Source organism: Coenobita brevimanus, chromosome 23 (genome assembly GCF_032717465.1).
Source record: "Coenobita brevimanus isolate Jiangsu-jjx chromosome 23, ASM3271746v2, whole genome shotgun sequence".
Taxonomy (NCBI): domain Eukaryota; kingdom Metazoa; phylum Arthropoda; class Malacostraca; order Decapoda; family Coenobitidae; genus Coenobita; species Coenobita brevimanus.
In genome coordinates this window covers 57708012-57725472 of record NC_136976.1, presented here as the reverse complement: position 1 = coordinate 57725472, position 17461 = coordinate 57708012, and the positions used below count along the sequence as shown (strand labels likewise).

At 42.6% G+C, this 17461-nt stretch overlaps 1 non-coding gene across 1 annotated transcript; it reads left to right on the top strand.

Annotated features, from left to right (window-relative positions):
* Positions 1–16701: 16701 nt before the first annotated feature.
* On the top strand, positions 16702–16772 carry TRNAG-GCC (transfer RNA glycine (anticodon GCC)). Its single transcript has one exon. It is a non-coding gene; the product is annotated as a tRNA-Gly (tRNA).
* The last annotated feature ends 689 nt before the right edge of the window (positions 16773–17461 follow it).

The following is a 17461-nucleotide window of genomic DNA, read 5'->3' as shown; positions in this document are numbered from 1 at the left end:
GGATAATAAATCACTAAGGAGGAAGTGCTGCGAATCGTCCTGTGGCATGTAGAATAAGGGCCAGTGAGTGTGAGAGGAACACGCATCTGATGTGTGTTTACAGGGGAACGGCCCGTGTATTACAAAGGATACATGGCCTGTCTGTGTTCTTTGGCCAGCACTGACAGGAGATAGAGAGAGGGGGAGGGGCAGGATGGACAAGGAGGAAAAGGAATGGTAGAGGGGAGAGAGACTGGGAGGAAGGGCGAGACGGCGGGAGAAGGAATGGGGAAAGAAGAGGGATGGAAGGCAAGTTGGAAAGTAGGGAGAACAAAATTAATATGAAAGGGGAAAGAGGAAAGGAAATAAAAGAGAATGAAAAAAAAAATGGGAAAGAGAAGAAGTAAACTAGAGGGAAGAGGGAAAAGGGAGAGGTAGGAGAGATAAATAGGAAAGGGAAGAAGTAAACTAGAGAGCGAAGAGAGAAAGGGAGAGGTAGGAGAGAGAAATGGGAGAGAGGAGTAACCTATAGAGAAGAGAGAAAGGAAGAGGTAGGAGAGAGAAAGCGAAACAGCAAAAGGAAGAGAAGAGAGAGAAAAAGAAAGAGAGAGGGAGAAGAAAAATGTAGAAGGAAGGAAGCAGTAAAGGATATTAAAGTAAAGGAAGGAGGGTTGGGAGAAAAAAATGTGAAAGTAATTTTAAAGAAAGGGAGATGCACCGCCATAGAGCTTTTTGTATGAGTGAGGGAAGAAAAGAGAGAGAGAGAGAGAGGAAGACAGAGACAGGAAATGGGAAGACTGGAAGACAGGGAGAAGCAAGGAAATGAGACGGAAAGACTGATGGCAGAGAAGGAGAGAGAGGTAAAGAAGGGGAACAGAGAGGATGGAAGTAAGGAGAAAAAAGGGGTGAGCGAGAAAAGTACCTCTTGAAACTATCTTACTGTGGACTTAGGAGTCTCTCTGTAGTAGTCGTTATTGATGCCTCTCTCTCTCTCTCTCTCTCTCTCTCTCTCTCTCTCTCTCTCTCTCTCTCTCTCTCTCTCTTCATTAATTTTACTTATATTAATTTTAATATAATTCGTGTGTGTGTGTGTGTGTGTGTGTCACCTTTAACATCACCTGGGTGGGGGGGGGGGGGAACTACGCCAAACTTTGTCCTCAACTATGTACAGTTATACAACTTCTCTCGCAGCGAAAAAATAATTACACATGTCCCGGGTGAGGCTTGTGGAGGCGTAGAGTTGCCAGTGTGCGAAAAAGTTTCTATTTTTGCCTACCGACTGCACGTGCACCATTAACCCCTGCACTGTGAGATGTGGGTGAAGGGGAGTGGAAGACCGAGGATGAGGTGGAGGGACGGGGTGGAAAGTGTATGAATAAGGGTGGTTCGAGTTGAAGGGAGGCAACATGGCGGTGTAGAACAGGCTGACATCATGCGATATATTAGTGGCTACCCTTTCCGAGACTGAATCCTCTGGGTATTGATTGATTGACAGACAACAGACAGACACAAATAGATATAGTCAGTGTTCTGGTGTCGAGAATATAACTGTTATGGCAGTGTAATGTTAATGGACATGATTTCTAATTCTTTGGCCTTAGATGTCCTTCCTTACTGAATGAATTGGCCTTGTGTTGCCCAAAATTTAATAGAGAACACGCTATCATGGCGACGAATACTGACAGACAGACAGTACATAGATTTACACCTATCGACTGCACGAATCATTAACCCCTTCAACACTAGGACTTACTTTGAGTTCATATCGACAAACACCAGGCGATTTTATTGAGCTGAAAAGAGACCTTTCTAACTGATGAAACAAATACAGACAATTTTTCCAAGTCCCAGTCGTCCCCTTGAACACAGCCCTCAACAGTGGATGCTAAGTCAAGTCTGGAGGTAGTCATTTCCCCATAACCACAGTTTTGTTGGGATTTTTTATAAGTATCAGCGACAGTCTGGTTTAATCAAGCTGGTTTAATTACTGTTTGCGAATAACCGCTTTGACGTTTGGAAAGATTCATTTTTACTTTAGATATTTTCCTGCGTTAATATGAGGTGGATGAGCAATGGAAAAAGTAAAGCTGAGTAAAAAAAAAAAAAAGAAAAGAAAAAAAAGAAAGAGGCATTAACTTTTTGTACAGACGTGCAAAAAGTGATCTATAATAATGAATATGATTTTATATATTACGAAGTATTTAAATCGGTGGAAGACGGGTAGATATGAACTATTCCCCCATCTAGTTTTCATCTCTCTCTCTCTCTCTCTCTCTCTCTCTCTCTCTCTGCTGATAAAAATTACGTATAAAAGGAAATAGGCTGTTTATATTATATGGCGGCCAGAAGTTGCAATAAAATTAATATTTCCGTACATAGTCAGCAGGAAGATCTCTAAAATGCCAAATTAAATACTGAAAGTACTATTACAAAATATTAGTACCGTTCGATTTTGGTGTTTTAATATTATTCAGATATGTGCCGGTCCTGCTTAAGTTAAGTTATGGAATTTTGGACTACCAAACCTAACCTCTCATAATTATGCACAATAGATATTCTTTGTGCATAACCTTCAGCTCTAAACCATTCTTCAGCTAAGAGGCTACCATCAACTCAAGAAGATTGCATTGTGTGTTAGTACCCACATTAACTCTATCAGGTGTAAGCTTTAATAGAATACAAGACATGTCCTGACCATGAGAGGGTCACTGTACTGTATAGTACCACTGTTAACATACTTAGGCTCCTATGCTCACTCTCGGTAAATACAGTCTTATGTATTTAGTAAGTAGCTCTGATCGTGAGTAAGTTAATGGTGTCAGCGTTAACACTGTCTCCAGTGACTCAGTTCCAGTTGAATAGAATATATTGTATGTTAGCTGGAACAAAATGTGAGTTGTCCCGACCATGACAGCGTTCATGGTACCAGTATTAAAGTTCTCAGGTCCTATGCCCACACTCAGCTGAATGGAATCATCTGGCGTTATCTGGAATAAAATACGAGAGATGGTTCCAGCCTGAGAGAGTTTCTGTAATTATAATGACTGAAGGAAATATCTAATCTCACAACAATGAAAGATGAGTAATGTATTAAATAAGAAATCCATATTAATCTAATTTATTTAGTGATTTTATTAATAGTATGTCTGACAGACTAATAGCTTATCTGTCTATCCCTCCCAAAGATACTTCATGTTTAACCTCAGTAGAATGAAATTGTATGATAGTTGCCGAAATAGCATTTAGTATGTGCTGTGTCGAGATAGTGGTGGTAAATCATTGGATGCAATGATACACAATAATATTTGTACCTGTGAAACAAATTTATATGCATATGAATCACCGTGCTTGTATAAATGCACATTCATATGTACAACACATTCATATTGTCCATGTAAATTTGATACTATATATGTGCATGTGTTCATAGGTTCAGTTGTGGGTCATAAATTTAGTATGCAGCCATGATTCAATACGTGTGATATTGTCTTCCACAGGTAGTGCTCACTAACGATATCCATAAATATTTACCGGTATTTGTGGACTTTAAATCAATGACAATACAAGCATACCTTTAGAGAGAATTCCCTATCGTCCTAGCGCGCGTGCGCATGCGTGTGTGTGTGTGTGTGTGTGTGTGTGTGTGTGTGTATATATATATATATATATATATATATATATATATATATATATATATATATATATATATAATGAACAGTACAGAGCTCTCAAGAACAATCTCCTGATAGTTAATGATTCAGTGTGTGGATGGACAAAGGGCCTTCCAAGACACAAGGTAACATGGTGGTGGGATGAGGTGTTAAAGCCGCAGTAAAGGAGAAAAGATCTGTTCGGGAATAGAAAAGGGGTAGTAGCAGTGAGGAATACTTGGCTGCCAAGCGTAAGCCTAGAAGGGAGGTATACAGGGCAAAATCTGAGTCTGAGACTTTCACTGGATAACCTAAATAGCTTTCAGAGGAAGAATATGGTATATAAGGTGGCAGAGAATATGAAGAGGGAAAACGGGGATATCATAGGTGAGCAGTGTGTGAAGAATGATGAAGGAATGGTAGTGGTGGACACTGAGGATATTAAAAACGCATAGTGAGAGCATTTATAACCATCTGCTGAATGTGAAGTTTGACTGAAACAGGGAAGTTTGTCAGCAGATCTAGTGTTTGTCCCTAGGCCTTTGATTGATGCTGCTACTGTGATCACGGCAATTGACAGGATGCAGTTGGGGAAGGCGGCAGGTGGATCTTGGTTTGCTGCTGAAATGCTGAAGGCCTTAGGAGATATAGGAGTGGCTTTAGTTACTGATTTAATAAATACGATTATATATTATGAGTGTGTTGTCCCAGATGGCTAGATGAAGAGTGCGATTGTAAATCTGTTCAAGGAGAAGGATGAGGCCCTGGAAGGAGGACATTATAGAGACATAAACCTTTTTGCCCAGATAATGAAGGTAATGGACAGACTCCTCGAAGGTATGATTAGTGAGTCAATACTGATGAGGTGCTGTTTGGGTTTATGTCAGGCAAAAGGACCACTGATGCCTGTACTTTGTTTTTGTTGATTTGGAGAAGGCCTTTGGCAGAGTTCCAAGAGAGGTGGTAAGTGGGCAAAGAGAAAGCTTGGGATCGAGGAGTGGCTGGTGCGAGTGGTTATGGCTGTGTATGTGAGTGCCCACACCCAGGTAAGAGTGAATGGAGATTTGAGTGTTGAGTTTTCAGTGAATGTTGGCATGCATCAGGGGTAATTCTTTAGCCCCGTATTGTTTATGATGCTTGAAGCTCTATCACTTGACTTCAGAAATGGACTCCCATGGGACATGTTGTATACTGATGACTTAGTGTCGATTGCAGAAAATGAAAGAAAGGCAGAGGAAAGATTTAGGAAGTGGAGAGACGGAATGGGGCACAAGGGTTTGAGAGTAAATGTGAATAACACAAAAGCAATGATATCTAGGGCTGGTGGCAGTACTGTCAAAGCAGACGGAGAGTGCCCAAGTGTGGTTTGCCACAAGGACGTGGGAAGTAACTCCATCTTGTGCAGTGTTTGTGATAAGTGGTTGCATAAGAGATGTAGTGGTGTTTGAGGTAGGCTGCGAGATAATGCTGATTTCCTGTGTTCGGTGTGTCGGGGAGAGCTCGTAGATTGTCAGGCGTGAAAGTATTGATCTTGCTGGTGAATCGCTTGAGAGTATGGAAGAGTTTTGTTTTGGGTGACATGTTATGTGCTGGAGGTGGCGCCGGAGCTAGCTGTGTGACTAGGGTGAGGGGTGGTTGGAGGAAGGCCAGGGAGCTGTTGCCTATTATGACACTGTGAGGGCTATCCCTCCATGCTAAGGGATCTTTGTATGCAGCATTTGTAAGGAGTGTAATGTAGTGAAACCTGGACAGTAAAGTAAGAGGATATTCGTAGGCTTAAACGTACAGAAATGTCAGTAATTAGATGGATGTGTAGTGCATCCTTGAATGCGAGGCCTGGGGGGATGGGGGCTAGGTTTACATTTGAAGAGTTGAGAGGAGGGATGGGACTGAAGTGTATTGGTGTTATGATGAGAAGGGACACTCTGAGATGGTTTGGACATGTGGAGAAGATGGAGGATGACAGTTGGGTGTGGAAAGTGAGAAGTGTGAAAGTCAAGGATGGGCTTACGAGAGACAGACCGAAAAAAAACTGAGACGAGGTTATAGGGTGTGACCTCAGGGATAAGGATATGAGGAGGGAGGCTGCCAGAGATCGAGTAGCGTGAAGATCAGCCATTATGTGACCAAGGACGATGCATACCAAGCTTCCTGAAGTCTTTTCAGATATATATATATATATATATATATATATATATATATATATATATATAGATAGATAGATAGATAGATAGATAGATAGATAGATAGATAGATAGATAGATGCATAGATTATATTCTATATTTGTAAATATGTTTATATTATATATTATTACATATTTGTAAATATTTATATATGTTTATATACAGCATATGTAATGTATATATACACAAACCTTCGTCCTTTGTTTGGCTTCGCCAAAAAAAAAAAAAAAAAAAAAAAAAAGCCAGTATAAAGAACGCTTCTTTTCAGAGTAACTTTTGATCGGCTTCGCCGTGACACATTCTGCGAGTCCTGAGTCCAGTGATCACTACGATTTGGGACATTGAAATATGCTGTCATCTGCCCGTAAGGATATGTAGACTGGATTTTTTTTTTTTTTTCATCAAGTACACTGCAAAGGGTCCCGAAGAACGTTTCTTTCCTGAATGTGTTCCTATATTTTGCTGTTTTTGCATCATGTGCATAAATCTCCAATTACAGACAGACGGAAAAATTGACGGACTGACTGATAGTCACATAGACAAATAACGAAGGATTACAGTATAGATGGATAGATTTTTTTTTAATTTGCGCGCGCGCACACACACACACACACACACACACACACACACACACACACACACACACACACACACACACACACAAATACCTCATTTCCACACTCCAGCACCAACTTTCTTATTTTTCCTCATATTAGCAGCAGCGGCAGCCATAACCCGCCCCATCATTACCCTTCCGCCACTCCTCCACTTGCCACATTCCTAACTTCAAGTTCCCAAGGGACACACACACACACACACACACACACACACACACACACACACACACACACACACACACACAGGTAGGCAGCAGATATTGCCGGTGCACATGGGATGAATAGGGCGTTATGCAAAGTTGGGTCGTAGAGGCGGGAACTATACCTGGCCGAGGGGAGCTGGATGTAGGGCACCGGCGACGGAATGTTCTCTTTTGTCCTTGATTTTCCTCTCGCCTTTGTGCGCTGGGATTTGAAGTAGTTTTTACCTGGCTCTGTTAATATTTTAGCTTGAAACATTGAAGTAGTTTTTGTTCCCCTGTCGCTTGTGGGCAGAGTATCAGAATAGTTTTGCTGGACTGTTATTAATATTTTGTTTGGAGCGCAGGATTTTTTTTTTTTTTCTTTCTTTTTTCTGTCAGTTTTGTGCTTGGGGAATCAGAGCAGTTTTTTTCTTGGGTGCGTTATCCGTTTTGGAGTTTTGAACAGCGATGCTTTGTTTGATTTGCTTTTCAAATCAGTGGGGTTTATGCCACCCTCCTGTGTTTTCTTCCCACGACTATGCTTTTGCCTACCGTAGACGCCTCAGTTTGCAGAAGGGATGAGGAGACTGAAGTTCAGGGGCAGAGACAGGTGCTGTGCTGTTGTTCGTGTATGTTTCTCGTGTCGATGAAAGTGGCAGAAGTGGAATATTTTGGCACTGCAGTCAAAGGACGTGTGTGTGTGTGTGTGTGTGTGTGTGTGTAATTCACCGGGTCGGTCATTATCACTTGATGGTCGTGATCGTCAGCTTTTTACCCTCCCGGAAGGGAGCTGGGAGCTCATATAGTCCGATCTAAGGGCAAAGCTGTAACCTTCACACACACACACCCATCCCCTTGCTCAAGGGGGACAGTAACCACCCACTTCATCAGTGAAACTTTTCGCAACCTGAGCGAGGCGCGAACTCCCGTCCACCAGTTGGCAAGCGAGAACGTTACCACTGCGCCAGCGAGCGGTGTGTGTGTGTGTGTGTGTGTGTGTGTGTGTGTGTGTGTGTGTGTGTGTGTGTGTGTGTGTGTGTGAAATGATGAGGGAAGAAAGAGATGTACTGTAGATTCAGAGAGAGTGGTATTCTAGCATTTCTTCCATAACGAAGTATTTTCCATATTTCTTTTTAAGCCGTTTCAGGAGGGTTCACTGTTGTATTCTTGCTATCACCAGTTGATTTTATTCAGCTAAAGAGTCACGTACCATAGCTTGCCCGTTGAAAAGTCTCCAGCAATCCGTTCAAGACCTGACAGATCTTTACTGTTTTAATTTGTTGCTAATGCCAGTCGGTTTGATCAGGGCCATTTGTCGTCTTAGAGTTTACATCATCTTTTATGTTACTAATGTCTTTTTGAGAGCGACATGGGTTAAATAGATAACAAACAAAAAGATAATTCAGATGTGGGAAGGAAGAGGGGTTAGGGAGACTCCTTAGCTGACGAAACTACGGCTTCAAGGTACCCCTAAGAGAACCATAGTTACTCTAGATAGTTTTTAACCCTTTGGCTGCTAGAATTTTCTTTGCCTGAATAAAATCTTGAGGTAACCAGAAACAAACACCTGCGCCCATCTATTGCAGCCAGAGTAGCAATAATATTTGTTAGATATTTCTGGGTGGCTCATGAGAGGTCGGAGAATTTATGTTATGCCAGGTTTTTGACTTAGTTTGGGTGAGAAAGAACTGTATATGAGAGCGATGTGACTAGAAGAAAAGGAGGATCGAGAGCAAGATGGAGGGACAAGGTAATTCGTTGTGAGAGAGAGAAAGTCAAAGTCGAAGGAAGGGCAAGGTGGAAGGAAGGGCTAGATGGAAAGATGGGCAAAATGGAAGGAAAGGAAAGGTGGATGGATGAGCAAAATGGAAGGAAGGGTGAACGGTGAGTAATTTGGAAGGAAGGGCAAGATGGAGGGAGGGTAAGTTAGAATGAAGGTTAGCTTATAAGGAAGGACAAGCTGGATGGGAGAGCAGGTTGGAGGGAAGGGCAAGTTGGAGGTAAGGAATGAGGCGATGTACTGGACAATCAGCAGAAAAGTAGCCTATGGAGTTTTGAAATATCGTACTGCCGGTGTATGTCTTGTTTCTGTAACTGCATATTACTCTTAAAATCTACAATGGCCTTCATAAAAGTAACATAGTTTGGCGCTACCTTGAATTCTTAGCTGTCATATTCAGAACTGTCAGACAACCCGAAACGCAGAAATATGTTGCTCTGTTTTAGGGCCGTATTCTATTTGGCGTATGAGGCATCGTGGCACCTTTTCCTGAGCGATGTGTACTTTATATCATTCATTATAATACCGACATAGTTTGCATCAAAGATATGCAAGAGGTTATTGAGGTGTAATGTGCAGAATAATAGCTGAGGAAGAGGCGTACCGAAATATCCAAACCCACTTAGAAGACGTCCCTTTCTCAATATTTACTGACAATAGAGGGTGTATACTCGTTTTGTTTACTGTACAAGGGAGAGATTTATTAAAGTAGAACTGATGGAAGCCCTGAAGACGTAACCTACATGAGAGTAGTATGGAGGGACAGCGTTTGCCTGTGTGTGAGCGGGGGTGGGGGAGAGAAGGGAGGAGTGAATGGGGTCTGGTTGCTGAAAGGATAAAGAGGTAGAATAAAGTCAGGTGGGAAGTGAAGTACATGAGGGAGGGTGTATGAGAGTGTGACTGTTGAGAGAGTAGTGAGGTAAACAAGAGTAAGGTTGTGTGGGACAGGGTGGAGCAGTACAGGAGGGAAGTGTCATGGGAGGAAGGGTCGTTAGTAAGTAGGGATGTCTGGAGATCATTTTGGAGGCTGCTGTTCATAAAACTTGGTGTCAGGCAATAGGTATATAGATAATCATACCTGCGCAACTTTTTGCCCGCTTGTAGATGGAAGTATAGACATAATTTCATCCCTACAGTACTGTGACCTTTTTTCTTGATACTTACAGGCGATTTTATTCAGTCCAGAGAAGGCCTTTCGTAGTGAAAGCTTAATTGTAGAGGAAACTCCTCGATAAATCCATCTTCCCATTTCTCCATCGTCAGCTGTCTCACGTCCCCACCATCGTTCCCCTCACCCCAAAACTCAGATCCCCATCCTGCATCCCTTAGTTCTTCAACGTTTCCTTTCTTCCCATTTTGTTCAGCCCTCTCGCAATTGAACTTCACTCCCCTTGTCATTTACCGTCTATCATCTGTATTCTTCCCTCACAGGGTCTTTCCCAACACTCTTCTAAACAGCGACCCACTCAGATCTACTCTCGTACATTCATCCCTCCCAAATACTTCTTCCCAAAACTGTTCCACCCTGACTGACCACATCTTAAAGTTGTTTGTCATCAGATTCAGAATATATGTTTTCTCTCTCGAATACAAATGTACACCTTTTTCTTTCATCTTCTCTGCCGACTGCTGTGCCCAATGGAGTTATAGCCTTCTCATATTTATCCTTTTCTTTCATTTGTAAGTAACAGCTTCAACACGACTAATGTACTCCAGCAAATAACTTCAAGTCAATAGGCCTCCCGATGACCGTATTTCCTATGCACTACTACGTATTCTCCTTCCCTCCCCAACCATATTCTCCCCTTAGCTGTCCTTTCCTTCATTTCTCCATCTCGTACCCCTTTCACCTCTTCCAAACCCCTCCCCACCCTTACTTCCTCCAGCCTTTACCCACAACCCCTCTCTTCCCTTCCTAACCCCAACCCTTCCAGTTGATACTCTCTCCTCATCCCTACCTCCTCCTTTTCCTTCCTGACCATCCTAACCCCGCCCTTAACCTTACCCCTCTTCCCTCCGTACTAACTCCTTCACTTTTATCCCCCTTTTCCTCCTTCCCTCCTCCACCCCTCATCCCAGTCTTCCCTTCATTCTCCATCCTTCACTCTCCATCCTTCACTCTCCCTTCCCTCCCTATATTCCTCTATAATCACCAACTCTCTTCCTTTCATTAACTCGCTTCTGCATCCTTACCCCTCCTTACCCTTCCTAACCCCCTTACTTCCCATCCTAACCTGCCTAGCCATCCTACTTTGCTATCCTGTTCTTTGACTCATAGAAGAGGTACGTTAGTTACAACCTTCTCTATAACAATAACCTAGAAATTACTAAAAGGTTTATTGTTAATTGCCTCCCTAAATTTTATTTACTAAATCCTTCTCTCGCCCCCCAGCCACTTCACTCATCCTTCTTTACCAGTCCCTTGCCTTCCCGACCCCATTCATCCTTCCTCTATTTTTTATCCCTCCCTTCTCGTCCTTACCTCCTTCCTTCGTTTACGAACTCTTCCTCATCCCTCTTTCTTGTTCTCTCCTTCCCTTTCCTAACCCCACCCTTTCTCACCTTCCCTCATCCCAACCCCATTTCCTCTCCTCCCTAACCTCCCTCTCCTTCATCCGTATCCCTTCTCCCCTCCTATCTAACCTCCCTCCCCCCCTCTTATCTAACCTCCCCCTCCTCCTGCTATGTAGCCCAGCCATCACAACGTAGGACATAGGAATGAATGCCCCTGTATGGCAATATTCATTGCTCCAGCCCCTTCCTAATCCTCTCCCTCTCCTTCCTTACCCCCTCCTACTCCCTCCTAATCTCTCCTTCATCATTGCTCCCTGTGCCCTTCATACCCTATTCCCTTCACTCCCTTTCCCTCCCTCCCTCCTCTACCCCTTTTGCCTTTTTTTAACATACCTCCTTCCCCTCCCTCCCTCCTCTTCTCCCTTCGCCCTTCTATACTTCCATCCCTCCCTCCCCCTCACTCCCTCCTCTGCCCCTGTCCCCCCTTCTCCCCCTGTCCCCCCTTCTGCCATTACAGCACTAAGGCGTATGAATGCCCGGCTATCGCAATATTCCCGCTGTGCTGAGTTATGCCTCTGTTATCCCACCCACACCCATCGTTAGCCCTTTCACATCCAGCCATCAGGTTTGTTTTTTATTCCAACGAACGTCACACGGTCTTGTCCAGATCTTTAAATCTTACCGAACATAAATAAACTATGCAGTAAATTCCTGCAAACATCAGACGGATTCATTCAGCTCAGTGGAACCTTCCGAGAAACGGAGACTGGCCAAGAATGAAGAACTTTTGTATTTCATCACTGCTACCGGTGGGCGATTTTATTCAGCTCACAGAAGCCTATCGCAGTAAAATAACCTTGAATTTCGTTTTGGCCTTGAATTATTAAGTTCGTGCTTTATCCATGTTAACGTCACTTGGTTTTATTCAGCTCCGAGGAACCTAACGCAGATGGGTGGGAGGAACCTAACGCAGATGGATGGTTCAGAACTACATGAGGCTTAGAATGAACTTTTGAGCTGTGTACCCGTTAACGTCAGACGATTTTATCCAACTTAAACCCATTGCAGGCAAAAGGTTGAAAGCTATCTCGCCAGACGAATTTATAAAGCGGCCACAGGGATCAGAATTATCGATGGTCACGATTAAGAGATGATTAAACACTATATTTAGCAGAAACTGAGAGCCTTGTAATTTCTCCAGTTAGCGTCATATGATTTTATTTACACACACACACACACACACACACACACACACACACACACACACACACACAAAGGCGACCAAAAAGAAAGGCAGCACACTCCCTGAGAAGCAACATGGCGACCACCTCAGCCTCTCCTTACTTATACAGGGAGAGAGATGTAGAGGTAGAGGGAGAGACCGGAGTTAGATTTATGAGCCAGGGGTGCTTTTATATATTTACGCTTCGTAGTGAGAAGGATGATATTCTCCTATATTTTGGAGACTCTTTACGTCCTCTTCCTTACCATTTTTAATAATGTATACGGCCAAATTATGTAAGAAGGTGCAGATGCATGATATGTCCTTACATCTGTTACCTTATCGAGTGCTTTCATGACCCATACAGACTGTCACATACAGTCACGCCAACTGAAAAATCATCTCCTACACTTCAACCCCTGCGTTCCATATGCTTTCCGAACTTACACATGTGTGCTGAGGACAGGGTAGTGATAGGGAAGGTGTTTGGGGTCACATCGAATCTGGTGACAAGAGTTGTTCCTCGGCGCTATGGATCACCTGCCATCAGGACGCCTAAAACAAAGCTTAGACATGTATAGTTAAGCTGTTGGGTGTGTGTAGTCCTACCGCGATAGCTTTGTCAGTCATGTTATTGTATAAAGTCTGTGCCATAATAATGGGACCTAAATAACATGCAGCGAAGTAAAGTCGTCCGCCCTGATTCTCGGAACTTGGAATTCGGCGCTGCTCGCAAGTACTTCCGTGAAGAATCTAGTCTGTTTTATTTTCACACTCGTTTATCAACAGAAAAAGTTGTATGTTTTCTCGAATTCTCTTAAACAAAATGTGAGTCATCTTGGTCATTTAATTTTTTTTTTTTTTTTTTTCAATCCCACTGTTAAAAATTTTAATGGTTTTGATATGGCCCAACCTCTTCAGATCGCCTCCAATCTTCTTGGCATCTGCTGTTTACATGCAAATTTTCGGAATGGTAGGTCAACTCTAAATATTTTTTTGTTATTGATGTTAAATATTTTACCTCACTCTTTATGTAACAGACATGCAAACGTAGGCCAGATTATGCAGGGATTCGACGAAGACGCCAAGTTTCAATAAATCAGAAAGACGTGATATGCAGAATAATAACTAAGGAAGTGAGTCTCAGTAAATCAGAAAGACGTGATATGCAGAATAATAACTAAGGCAGTGTACTGAGTGTATGACAGCACGGCCCTCTGTGGTGATGGATGTTGTGATCTGGAGCATGAGTTTGAGTGTAGCGTGGCTGGCTGGCTTGAAGGTAAGGAAAACCAGGAGGAGTGCTTGACTGTAGCTTATTAGATCTCATGCTAGAGGAGACGAGCCTTAAGCTTTCGAAAACTGGCGGCTGATTGGCTGTCCGACTGCATTCATTATTAACGACACTTTATAATTTGTTATTATTATAAGGGTTACAATAACTGTTCGACGATAAGGTTGCCCAAGTAAAATATTATATATAGTTATTTGCATAGATTAATTTAAAAACGGGGCCTAGGTACGTGAGAAATATTTAATTCTCGGAACAAATAAAAAAAAAAAGTTCAGGTAAAGTTTGATGAGTACCTTGATGTTTTTCTCCGTGTTCAGGTAAATTAAGATAAATGATGTCAGTCCTGTGATCGTTTGTAAAATCTAACCTAACAAAACATTAGAATTGCAATAAAGTATAACATTCCCTGAATTTTGATTAATGGTAGACACGGGAGGGGAGGGGGAGTAGGCCGTTAGTGGGATGTCGCACTTACTAAGCAGACGAATATTCAAATTTACTTGAGAGCGTTTTGCCGTTGCATCAGTTTACATTAAGCTTTCTACTTTCACAACATCAGTAAGTTTTGTTTCTTTTTATTTTCGAATATCTAATAACAGTCTAGCTACAACTTACAACAGATCTGTGACAAGTAAAGGCTGCGGGATATTCAAAAGTGACGGTGACATTCTAGCTTCTTCACCTGTGTCAGTCAGTTTTCTTTAGAATTCCGATGTTTTACTAGGTTAGATTTTACATTATGTCGCAGTTATGACATACTTTACCATAGTTTGCTTGAACATGCGATGGGAAAAATCAATTACTCGTAAAACTTCACCTGGACCTGTTTTGATTTGTCCCGAGAAATAAAAATTTCACACGTATCTCGGACATCTGATAAAATTTGTAAGTCTCCATTTTTACATTAAACTATGCAAATAATTATGTATAATGTTTGAGCAACCTTATCATCAAACGGTTATTGTATCCCTTAAAATAAAAATCATTTAAAATGCGTCGTTAATAATGAATGCAGTAGGACAGCCAATTTGCTGCCAGCTTTCAAAACCTGAAGGCTCGTTTCTTCTCAGATGAGATCGGATAAGGTATAAGAGGGGGTGTGAAAGTGGTGTGACTGAAAGAAGGAACAGGCCATGACAGAGAGGTTAATTAGAAGGATGGATTCTATGAAAAATGTTCACTGTATTCGAGAGAGAGAGAGAGAGAGACTGGATAAAAGTTAAAAGCAGAGTGCCCCAGGGTTCATTTCTAAGCTCGTTATTAATCATTCACATCACTGATTTAGATCTGTGTCGTCAGCCGAACTTCAAAATTTGCGAACGGCATAAAACCTGGAGGTAATGTCACATCACTGGAGAAGACAGAAGAACAGCATAAGAACCTGGTTAAAACAGGGGAGTGGTCTGGACGGGGTAAATGCCGTTAAGATTGGACTAGTGCAAGTTGATGCGCATTGGTATACAAATCCAAGAACGAGTTCCTCATTGTTACGAAATGGAATCAGCAGTACTGACTTAGAGAAATAACTTCAGTCAGCAGTGACCTCAAGTTCTCCAAACAGTACAGTGAAGCAGAGAAGGCACAGGGGCTTTTAGGTTATATAAAGAGGTTGTTTAGATACAGAAACAAGGAGATATCCCTTCTCTTGTATGGCTGCATCTGTATTATGCTGTGCAATTCGGGTCGCCTACCCTGGAAAAGGATGTCGGTAGGCCTAAGAGTGTGTACTAAGGTGATCTCATCCATCAGGAACATGGCATGTCAGAGAAAGCCGCAGGCACGGGCCTCATTTCGTTGAGATTAGGCGTTTACTAAGACAGCCAATTTAGGTTATGGTTTTGATAACATCGACGACCGGCACTTACTTAGTTTAAACAGCAACTCGACAAGAAATCATTGATGGAAGTTTGACCTGATACATTTCCACAATGATACATTAAGTAATTTCTTCATATGCACGATGTCCAATACCTGGAATCGGCAACCAGCAGAGGTAGTTGACAGTTCCCCGAAAGAACAGTTTAAAGCCAGTTTGGACAAACATTTAGTAAACCTAACTTTGTGAGTAGAATGAATGTTTCCTCCTTTCGTGAAACATTTTTTAGTCCGATTTTCCCCCGGGTTAGGTGTACTGTACATCCTTTTCTTGCCCATGCTGTGGTGGGAATGGCTGATGGGGAGAACTTCATCACTTTACTATACTTTTCTATCAGTGCTGGAGAAGCCGTGCGTACCGTGCAATACCAATCATTATGATGCATGGTACCTCCTCAGTGTGGGTCTTAAGACGTTTGGAGAAACTGCTTCTCTCTCTCTCTCTCTCTCTCTCTCTCTCTCTCTCGGAACCCAATCCCCCTCCACTTTTCCTCACACAACTAATGGACCTGGTAAATCTCTCTCTCTCTCTCTCTCTCTCTCTCTCTCTCTCTCTCTCTCTCTCTCTCTCTCTCTTTCTCTCTCTCTCTCTCTCTCCTATTCTTTTGGCAGCCCCGCAAATGGACTGCCGGATTCACACTTGGATTTTTTGAGGTTCGGATTATCGGCCATTTTTCATGTTCGATTCGTGTGTCGTGGGAAAGTAGGCTGTGTTCAGGGGGACAGACGGACAGATAGACAGACAGACAGATTGAGAGGCAGATAGACAGTCTGATAGACAGGCAAGACAGACATACTGAGAGGCAGATCGAGACTTAAAGATCACAAGACGCATACACTAATAGAGACTAGATCACAAAATGTGGTGACAGACAGACAGAAGGGAGCTAGATCAAAGGACGGGCAGTTAGACGGAGACACAGAGACGAACAGGGAAATAATGAATGGCGAATCCCAATAACCGGTCATAGATCATGTATGGAAACACCCATACAGGCGGACATACATCTGCAAGCAGATGGTGGGAAATCTATAAACATTCTTTCGTGTCATTGTGTTCCCCCCCCCCACAGACACACATGCGTGTGCACAGCACACACACACACACACACACACACACACACACACACAGAGGCATGGACACGCACTCGCAGGTGGTTAGTATAAGTTCCTCCTATCGCACTAACACTTTCTTTTCTACCTCCTTCCCTCCTCCTTCCTCTGCCTTGCACGTATGGTGATGTTCACTATAATGTTTATGTAATTGTATAAGTATTTGTGTTTATATCGTGACAGAGTACTGTAGAACACGTTACTGGCAATAAATACTGAACAGCAAAAAACCAACTTCTTCAACACATGATTTGAAAAGCATGGACTACAGTATCTAACACATTGTTGAAAGCATCGGTGGTTCAGTGGTAGAATTCTCGCCTGCCACGCGGGAGGCCCGGGTTCGATTCCCGGCCGATGCAGAAGTGTTTTGGGAAGGCAGATGGAAAAAAAAAATATATATAAAATAAGAAAAAAGGGATAGTCTACCCACGTGAACCCGATAGGGTGACAGGACGAAGAGCCTTGAAATATCGTCTCGTATAGTAACTCTGCAAGTGAATGTTTTTTTTTTTTTTTTCCAGTACAGTATCGTCACTCATTAAAGGAAAATAATTTAGCATCAGCCTGAATTCCAGTTACTCGGAATGGTTATACACGCGGAAACACGTTAGTACAGTACATACCACTAAGATCCAATGCATGTACCGTCATCCAGTGTAGGGCAGCAGGGACCTCGGTACATTTTTGTGGACTATTTTCATCCCGTGGGTCAGTTCAGTCCGTCAGTTAGATGAAGTTTTTTTATCGTCCTCTTGTTACTGAGGAATTATTTTGTTACTCGTAGATGACACTTCTCATATTGGAGGGATTAATTTGCTCAATTGCTTTTGGTTTTAGTAGTCCGGCAGTGGACTGTCACAGGCTGTTGGTAATAATGGTAATGATGATGATAATCATGCGAGGATGATGGGTTGGCAACTTGGCATAGCCGTGTAAGTGAGTTTGAGGTGTGTGTGTGTGTGTGTGTGTGTGTGTGTGTGTGTGTGTGTGTGTGTGTGTGTGTGTGTGCGTGCGTGTGTGTGTATGTGTTAGTGTGTGTGTGTGTGTG